Below are 8,183 nucleotides of genomic sequence, written 5' to 3' on the forward strand. Positions count from 1 at the left end.
GAAGGAAGGAAGGAAGGAAGGAAGGAAGGAAGGAAGGAAGGAAGGAAGGAAGGAAAGGGAAGGAAGGAAGGAAGGAAGGAAGGAAGGAAGGAAGGAAGGAAGGAAGGAAGGAAAATATTTGTAAAGATATTCATGCCTCCTGCTGCTTAGGAAATTGTTTCATTTATTAAATATTTATGATGGATCTATAACATGACAGCAAGTATCTGCTTAGACAAATGCCAGAAAACAAATTAAATATATTTCTGACCCTGTTATCAAACTTAGAAACAGTGAGGGAGAGAGCAATGGCAAGCCTCACTGGGAGCCAGAGAAGGTCTAAGTGCAGAATTCTGTTCAACAAAAACATTGTTATGTCCTGGAGATCATCTGGCCAGTCACGCATTTTTACATTCTTCCGAAGTGTCCCTCAAATCCAATTCTCTTTTACACAGTCTTTAATGTAACACATCCTGTATTGAACAAAAACCCATAGCCTTTGGCTATCGAAATTTCATATATGCAAATGATTCGTTTCCCTTCATCCCTCAAGAACACTTTTCTGTGCCTGGTTTCTCCACAACTGCAGTGAAGACTTCGGATATCAGTATGGGCAAGCCCCATGCTCCTAATGGAGGAAGCCTAAAATATACAGTGTGGGAAATTCTGAGTGTTTATAAAAGATTTCATGCTAAATATTGATTAAAGATACAACATCTTGCAAAAAGCATTTGTTATTTTTCTTTTAAGTAAATTTCATTTTTAACTAATGTGCAAATGAATCAGGAAAAAAAGAACAAAGAAATATGTTGTATGCACCATGCTTCTTTACTGTTTTGAACTAATATATTAAACTGGACTATCCTTAATATAAGGGCTCTTGAGAAATATATGACAGAATTACTACAATTGCTACCTCCTTTTTTACATGTATGCCCTGCATGCATGTAAATGTGCGGGCATACATGCATATTCTCATGTGGGGCACCCACCGTGAAGATATGTATTCATGTATATGTGCATGTGTGTTGGAAACCTCATGTTGATATTGGGACTCTCCCTCTATCACTCTTCCCTTTATTTTTTGAGGCAGTGTCTCTCAGTCAAATCTAGAAGTTGCAGATACGACTGCATCTCTGCAGCTGGGTCCCCTGTTTTGGCCTTCCCAGACTGGAAGAACAGTGACTTAGCTAATGCTGTGCCCACCCAATATTTGCATGGGTCCTGGGTCTCCAAACCCCTCCAGTCTTCTTGTCTACACAGCAGGTATGTTAGCCACTGAGCCATCTCTGCTAGCCCATCTTATCTTTTTACATGATGAGATTAATGTTCATCAAGTTGCTCTCCTGTGCATGATATCCTTGCTGATACACATTGCTGACACACATCAGGATTGTCATACTTGAATAAAAGGTTTGAAATCTCAGGCTGAGACTGTTTTCATAGTTTGTATGTTCAATAAATTTTAAGTCAAACTAATTCGCTCATTATAGTCAAAATATAAATAACTAACTGGGAAGTACAGTGACCTGCCCACTGACTGAGATTTGGGGATCATCCAAATGCTATCACTGGCTTGATAATGAATTCCATGCCTTGCTCCTTGGTGCATTAAAATGCAACCGAAGAGCAGTGCCTGCTTTGCATCGATTCCATTTTCATTCCTGTGTAAGTCTTAGACTAAATATCAAGTACTAATGCAGAAGGAAGCAAGAACAGCAGGTACTGATCGATACTATTTCTGAGTTACGACACCAGCCAGCACAGATGCTAATATGAGTGCTCATTTGCCTGGACCACTGTAAGTATGAGACATGTGAAACCGGGGAAATCTGGCCCGAGCTTCCTTACCCTGATATTGTTACCCTTTCCTTGTAATTCCCAGCACTCCACTTCCAGCAATGTGGCGCCATTTGCCAAACCAGCATACTTCCACTCTCAATATAGGAGTTGCCTACCTATGTTATGGAGGAAGTTATTAAATATTTATTTTCCTTAGTGTACTTTATGAGATCCGAGAGGCCTGTTCAAAAGCACCTAAAAGGGTACTTAGCCATTTTTAGAAAATAAAGAAACATAAAACTTTATTGTTGTAAGTAATAAACTGTATTTTTAAGTAATCTAACATTAAGAATAAGTGAATGTAGTACATGATCTTCAGGTACTTAAAGAATGCTTGATATTTTGACTGTGTCTGATAATGAGGTTATTTGCATAGGTCACATGACCATGTCTTGGTCCTTCTGTCTTGTTAGCATGCTTTTCAGTGTCATCATCATTTATGCTGGAAGCGTTATCTCTGAAGTATTTGTTCACGCTAATTGAGAACAACTAAATACTCTTCACTGTCCTAAGATTCCCTGCAAAGCAAAGCACTGATGCACCCAGTAAATTTAACTGCATATAATGTACTGGTTAAATATTAAATATCTTAGCACGTGGTTTAAGAGTGTAGTATTGTAATTGCTACACGGCTAATGCTAAATCTAACTGGCTAAGGTTACTATTACGAAAATAAAGTATGCTGTGCCAAAGTTATTTAAACAAGCAGTAAAGAGATAACAGAACTGAGAATCTCATTTGCATTATAACTAAGTAAAACTAAAACATTACGATGGTTCCCCTTACCAACTGATAAAGAAAATGGTGTTCAGGATGACAGTGCTGTCTTCAAAGCACACATTATGAAAATATTTTAATTTGAAAAAATTGCCTAGAGCAAAACTGGATGATAACTGTGATGGGTTTTTTCCTTATAAAGAAAGCCATATACAACAAATGCTTTATTTCAAACAAAGAAAACCACTTCAAAAATATGTGTACAATACATTAAAAAATTATTAAGCTTAAAATGAATTACCTTAATATTAAAACAATTATTTTTAACTGGCTAGAATGGATAAAGACTTTTATTCATTAGATATATCTTCAAGGCAAGAAAATCAGTGAATTGGTAAAACGTGGTCTGGACTGTGAGTTAAAATGGTCCTTACACCACCGTGCCCAAATATGACTCAGTTGCTTATTACTCACATCCTACATTTGCATGTGTAGATTTTTCTTAAGTTACCAATACACTTTTTTTTTTTTTTTTACTTTTCATCTTACTCAGTACATTACTAACCACTGCAACATGGGGAGAAAAATGAACTCAAACACTGTGCCAAAGAAAGACAAAACAATACAAGTCATCTGTGCTACAAACCTACATTTACATCTTAAAACTCTGTACGTGGCGGGGGGAACAAATGGCCTCACCTTGCCATATCTTACTCAAGAGCTCTGGGAGGTTTTTATTTGTCTGTATCATCTTTCATGCTTTTGCCTCTCCTTTGCCTCCAGTACAACACACACACACACACACACACACACACATACACACACACACACACACACACACTTTTCCCACAGACTGCAGTAGAAGCTACCACAGTTGTTTCCTTTTTTACGCCTTGCAGACGTCTGCCAGTGCCTGATAGAAAATGCTGATGGAGAAAGGGTTTATCTACTTTCCATCCAAAATATGTGAGCCATTAAGGAAATTATAAAAAGCAACAACAATATACTTTGCTTTTATTCAGAACCTTTCCTTTAGTGATTATTAAAAGGACGATATTTTTAGCTAAAGAAAGCAAAATGCATCTGCAGCAGCTGGTTTCCAAGGAAACAGAATAATTTAAAACCATGTGGAACTCTGCTCTCTAATTTTCATCAATCCCTTTTCATTCCTAGAGGTAGCTTTGTTCAGAATTTATAATTCCTTTTTTTAAAAAAAAAATGTAGCTGCATTGATTTTTTTGTCTCTAACACATTCCATCAGCTGAATATTTATGTAGTCTTGCATATCACCTCAAGTGCCGGGGGCAGGGGGGAGTGAGAAACTGGAATTAATTGTAATCATCATTTTGTTTGAAAAACAAAAATTACTTTAAAAAAAAAAAAACACCAACAATTAAAAACACAGAAAAATTTTAGAGCATTAGGTCATGGTTTTTGAAATCCAGAAATGGTTCAGACAAACCATAGCAGAGACCAACATAACATCTAAGCATAAAAAGATATTAAGTCTATTTAGTATGTTTAGAAAGTTCAAAGGAGGTGTCCATTAACTTGAACAACCTTTCCCTAATATCCGGCAGTATTTATTTCCCACTTAATTTCTTAAGACTTCTTAGGTTTGTACCACCTCATTCAAAGGTTTGTATCACCCATCTTCCAACTCAACGCAAAAACAAGTCCAAATTTTCTTAGAAATTATAGTCATTCTTAGTAAGTTATGATTTATTGAAAGGCATCAAAATACATGAATGAAGTATTTACATCACCATTACGCTTTGTTTTATTCGAGTCAACAGGTATCAATTGGATGCCAAAGTGTCCACGTCTGTACTATTTCTTAAGAGTTCAAAGTAATGAGGTCCTCTCTGACCTAAATGATCTTATAAATTATAATCAACAGAGTAGTGTTGTGGAATAAGAATTATTTTCCTGTCTTTATTACTATAAATATATCGTTTACCCCACACTGTTGAAGATCTTCCCTGATTTTCTTACAAGAAAAATAAAACAAAGCGTCAGGCATTATAAACAACGGGTAAAGTCAAAACTTTAGGAATATTAAAAAAAATAATAATAAAATAGCTGTCGCGAGGTTTTTGCTGGCAATGTGTGGTGGAATTTCTTAACCTTGGTGTATCTGATTCATAAATGAAACTTGTCGGTCAGACACTACTTTTTCCAGCAAAGCCCCATCCTTCCCCATTAGAATTCTGCGTTCTTAAAGGCAAAACCGCCCGGTGCGTGCTGACAGCTATCGATAGACTTGACTTCATCACCACACGTAAGCTTCAAATTTGCTGACTAAAACGCTGCAGCTGCTCAGGGCACGAGATGCATCGAGAGAAGAGGACTTAAATGCACACAGACCATTCATTCAAAGACAAGACTAAAAGAAACTGCAAACTTAAAAGAAAAATAAAAATGCATAAGCTCCTTGCTGGGCGGTAAATATAGAGTCCCCACACTGAATCCAGTATGTTCAGGGAAGGCTCCATTTTCTCAGGACCTGTGGAATCTATCAAGCTTTTCTCACGTCTCCTCCGGTTTCCATGAACAGAAGCCTTGATAAAAACACACAGGGACACACGGTTTTGTCCTTCGGTTCTGCTCAGGAACCCTTGGTAAAATGGCTCTCCGGGAGAAGACATGCCTCTGGTGGGTCTGTGCGGTTTTTTGTGTTTAAATCAGAGAAAGGGTTTTTGCAAACACAACCAGCTGCTCATCAAGGCTTCCCGGGAGCCAAGCGAGGGACCGCTTTCGGGAAGGAGCTTCAGGATTCCCACACTACAAGGATGCTGCTACCAGAACTGAGCGTTTCCCTTTTTAAAAAAAAGAAAGAAAGGAGAGGAAAGGAAAGGAAAGAAATTCTCTCTTTTATATTTTCCTCTTACCTGCAAATATGGTCTCTGTACTTGGGCTCCGGCAGAACACACTGAGAAGAGCTCACTCCGCCCTCGACCATCCATCAGGCCGCAACCAGCCAATAACAAAAGCCAGATTCTGGCGTCCTCCAGCTCTTGCTGCCTGCCTGCTCCCAGTCCTTGCTCCCTCCCACCCCGAGCTTTTAGAGGACAAATCCCTGCAGCAGAGGGAGGAAGGCAGTGGGGGGGGGGGGGGGGGGGAGAAAGAAATATGGAGAGACTAACAGAAAAGAAAATATTTCAAAGAACAGCCAGCTGAAGTGAAAAGTCTTGTTTTGGATGTAGGAAATCGGGGTTAATCTGTGCCTTGCCCACTATAAATCAAAGCAAACAGTGAGGAAAGCCTAGGTAAATTGCCAGTTTCCCCTCACCCCATTGATTTTTTTTTTCCTTCAGTGGAAAAAAAAAATATGCCTCCTTATTGTACATTTTGAAATATAGGTAGTGGAGGGAGACTGACCATCAATATTAGTTCTTCAAAGGGATCCAATCGAAATGAATCAAACATGACAGCCTCTGCTTGGCAGCGTTTCTATTCATAGTTTTGGGGCCAGGTCAGCAAAATGCACATTTTTCACGCAGAGTAGAAGAACATTCAAATATTTTAGAGTTGTGTGGTTCGCATGACTTCAGATTCCTTAGATACTAGCATCGGTTTGTGCATAATGGAGCTTGTTAAAGATTAAAGAGGAATCAGCTACTTGGTTGGGAAGTCTCAAAGTGACTAATTGGACTCTAATTTTGCTCTAATAACCCTGGGCAAAATCATTTCACTTCTGAACTGAAAGGCATAACATGAATAAAAGAACAATTGAGGAAAACATCAAATTAGATTTATTTAAAACAGCAAAGCAAACTCATACGAAGCTTCAAGGGGGGAAAATTGCTTTAAAACAAAATCTCACTATGCATCTGTGGCTGGCCTGAGACTCACTACATACACCAGGCTGGCCTCAAACTTAAAGAGACCTGCCTACCCCCAGCCTCCTAAGTGCTGAGATTAAAGGCAAGTGACATCACAAATAGCCAAGAAAGTCAGTTAATAAACAAACAACAAACCGCTAATAAACGAGTATTTTGTTGTTGTCGTTCAAGGTTTCTCTATGTAGTGCTGGCTGTCCTGGACTTGCTTTGTAGACATGCTGGATTCGAAATCACAAAGATCTGCCTGCCTCTGCCTCCGAAAGTGCTGGGATTGCTGGCATGTGCCACAGCACCCGGCACCACACCAGTATTCTTTATATTTAAAACTTTACCAGTTGGATCAGGGAGACAGTTCAGTGGCCAAAGTCCCTTGCCACAAAGCCTGACAACCTGAGTTCAATCCCACATGTTGGAGAGAATGGGATATTGACTTTTACTATGACTTTTGCACCAGTGCCATGGCATAGGAATACACACACACACACACACACACACACACACACAAACACACAAACACAGACTTTATATAAATTTTAAAACTCGATGCTAATTGAGGTCATTTGATAAGATATTCTAAGAAAGCTTCCTTGAGAGTGTTACACCCAGTTCGTGAGCCCCCAAAAGATCTACAGGAATCGACTCCGTTGCAAAACACATGAGGGTCTTTTTATTGTAAATTACAAGCTGCAGCTTGGGCCCACAACACCCACCGCCAAAACGGTGGGAGCTGAGTGCGCTGTGCCCAGGTTAGTTGGGTGATGTACAGATTCTGGTCCCTCCCAGCATGCCCAAGGCAGGGGCAGTTCCTGCCTGGCAAGCATCTATTGGTCAAAATGCTACATTTTTAATTGATTGGCTATAGGAAGGTCCCCAGACCATAATGACCTGGTGTCCCTCCCTAGGAAGATGGGCCAGTTTCCTAGCAACTGTTATCTCTAGTGGGTGGGGAAAGAATGCAGTAAGGTGGTCCTTCCCCTCAGAGCATTACTGGATTCTCCACCCACCTACTTCAGGTTTGATAATAGCTGCTAATTTATCTTTTGGTCTCTCAGAGAGGACGTGGTTGTTTGTTTAAAGATTCATTATAATTGCTGTGTGTGTGTGTGTGTGTGTGTGTGTGTGTGTGTGTGTGTGTTTATGGAGTTGGACTGACATGTTGTGAGTTGCCCGATGTGGGTGATGAGAACTGAACCCTAATCCTGTAGAAGAGCAGAAAACTCTTAATCACTGAGCCATCTTTCCACCTCTCAATTTAATGGGTTTTCCCTCAGCCAGTGGCTGCTATGGAGGTATCTGTGAGCCTTGTTCTGCAGTTTCTTAGTTCATGGTCTTTGTGGGAATAAGACCAAGGGGAAGAAAAGGAGACAAATTGCAAGTATTCTTCGTTTCTGGAAGTCGCTGCTCTGAGGACACATCTTGGATAGCCCAGGAATAACAGTACAGAGGATGAGAGGGAGTGGCCAGGGACTTAACAGGAAGCAGGCTTTGTTTAGAATTAGTATTAGTTCACTGTACTGGTGTATGAATAGAATTCCTGGAAAGAGGAGTCCGCAAAGGCTGACTCATTGGAATTTCAGTCATGCAGAACGGTTGGTATGTTGCAAGTTCAAAGCCAAATTGTCACGATGCATCTTTAGCCCCTCAAATGTCATCTACTGCCGTCCTTTATAGGTAACCTAACGTCTTTTGCAAGGCATCAGGGAAATCTTTGGGACTGGATAAGCAGACCACTTGTGTCCACCAACCAGAGGGCCAAAAATGCTGCAGAACCTGTGAGCCATGACCCCATTCACAGGGATA

At 39.9% G+C, this 8,183-nt stretch overlaps 1 protein-coding gene across 2 annotated transcripts in view; it reads right to left on the reverse strand.

The window, feature by feature from the left end:
- Csrnp3 (cysteine and serine rich nuclear protein 3) overlaps nt 1-5,490 on the reverse strand; it is a 179,087-nt gene extending 173,597 nt beyond the window's left edge. The window contains exon 1 of one of the 2 annotated variants that reach the window (XM_055600919.1): nt 5,430-5,490. The gene's annotated coding sequence lies outside the window, so the exon portion shown is untranslated. The remainder of the gene's footprint in view (nt 1-5,429) is intronic. The other variant, XM_055600921.1, reaches the window with a different exon arrangement.
- Nucleotides 5,491-8,183: the final 2,693 nt, after the last annotated feature.

Source organism: Psammomys obesus, unplaced genomic scaffold (assembly GCF_907164565.1).
Source record: "Psammomys obesus unplaced genomic scaffold, mPsaObe1.curated_primary_1811, whole genome shotgun sequence".
Taxonomy (NCBI): Eukaryota; Metazoa; Chordata; class Mammalia; order Rodentia; family Muridae; genus Psammomys; species Psammomys obesus.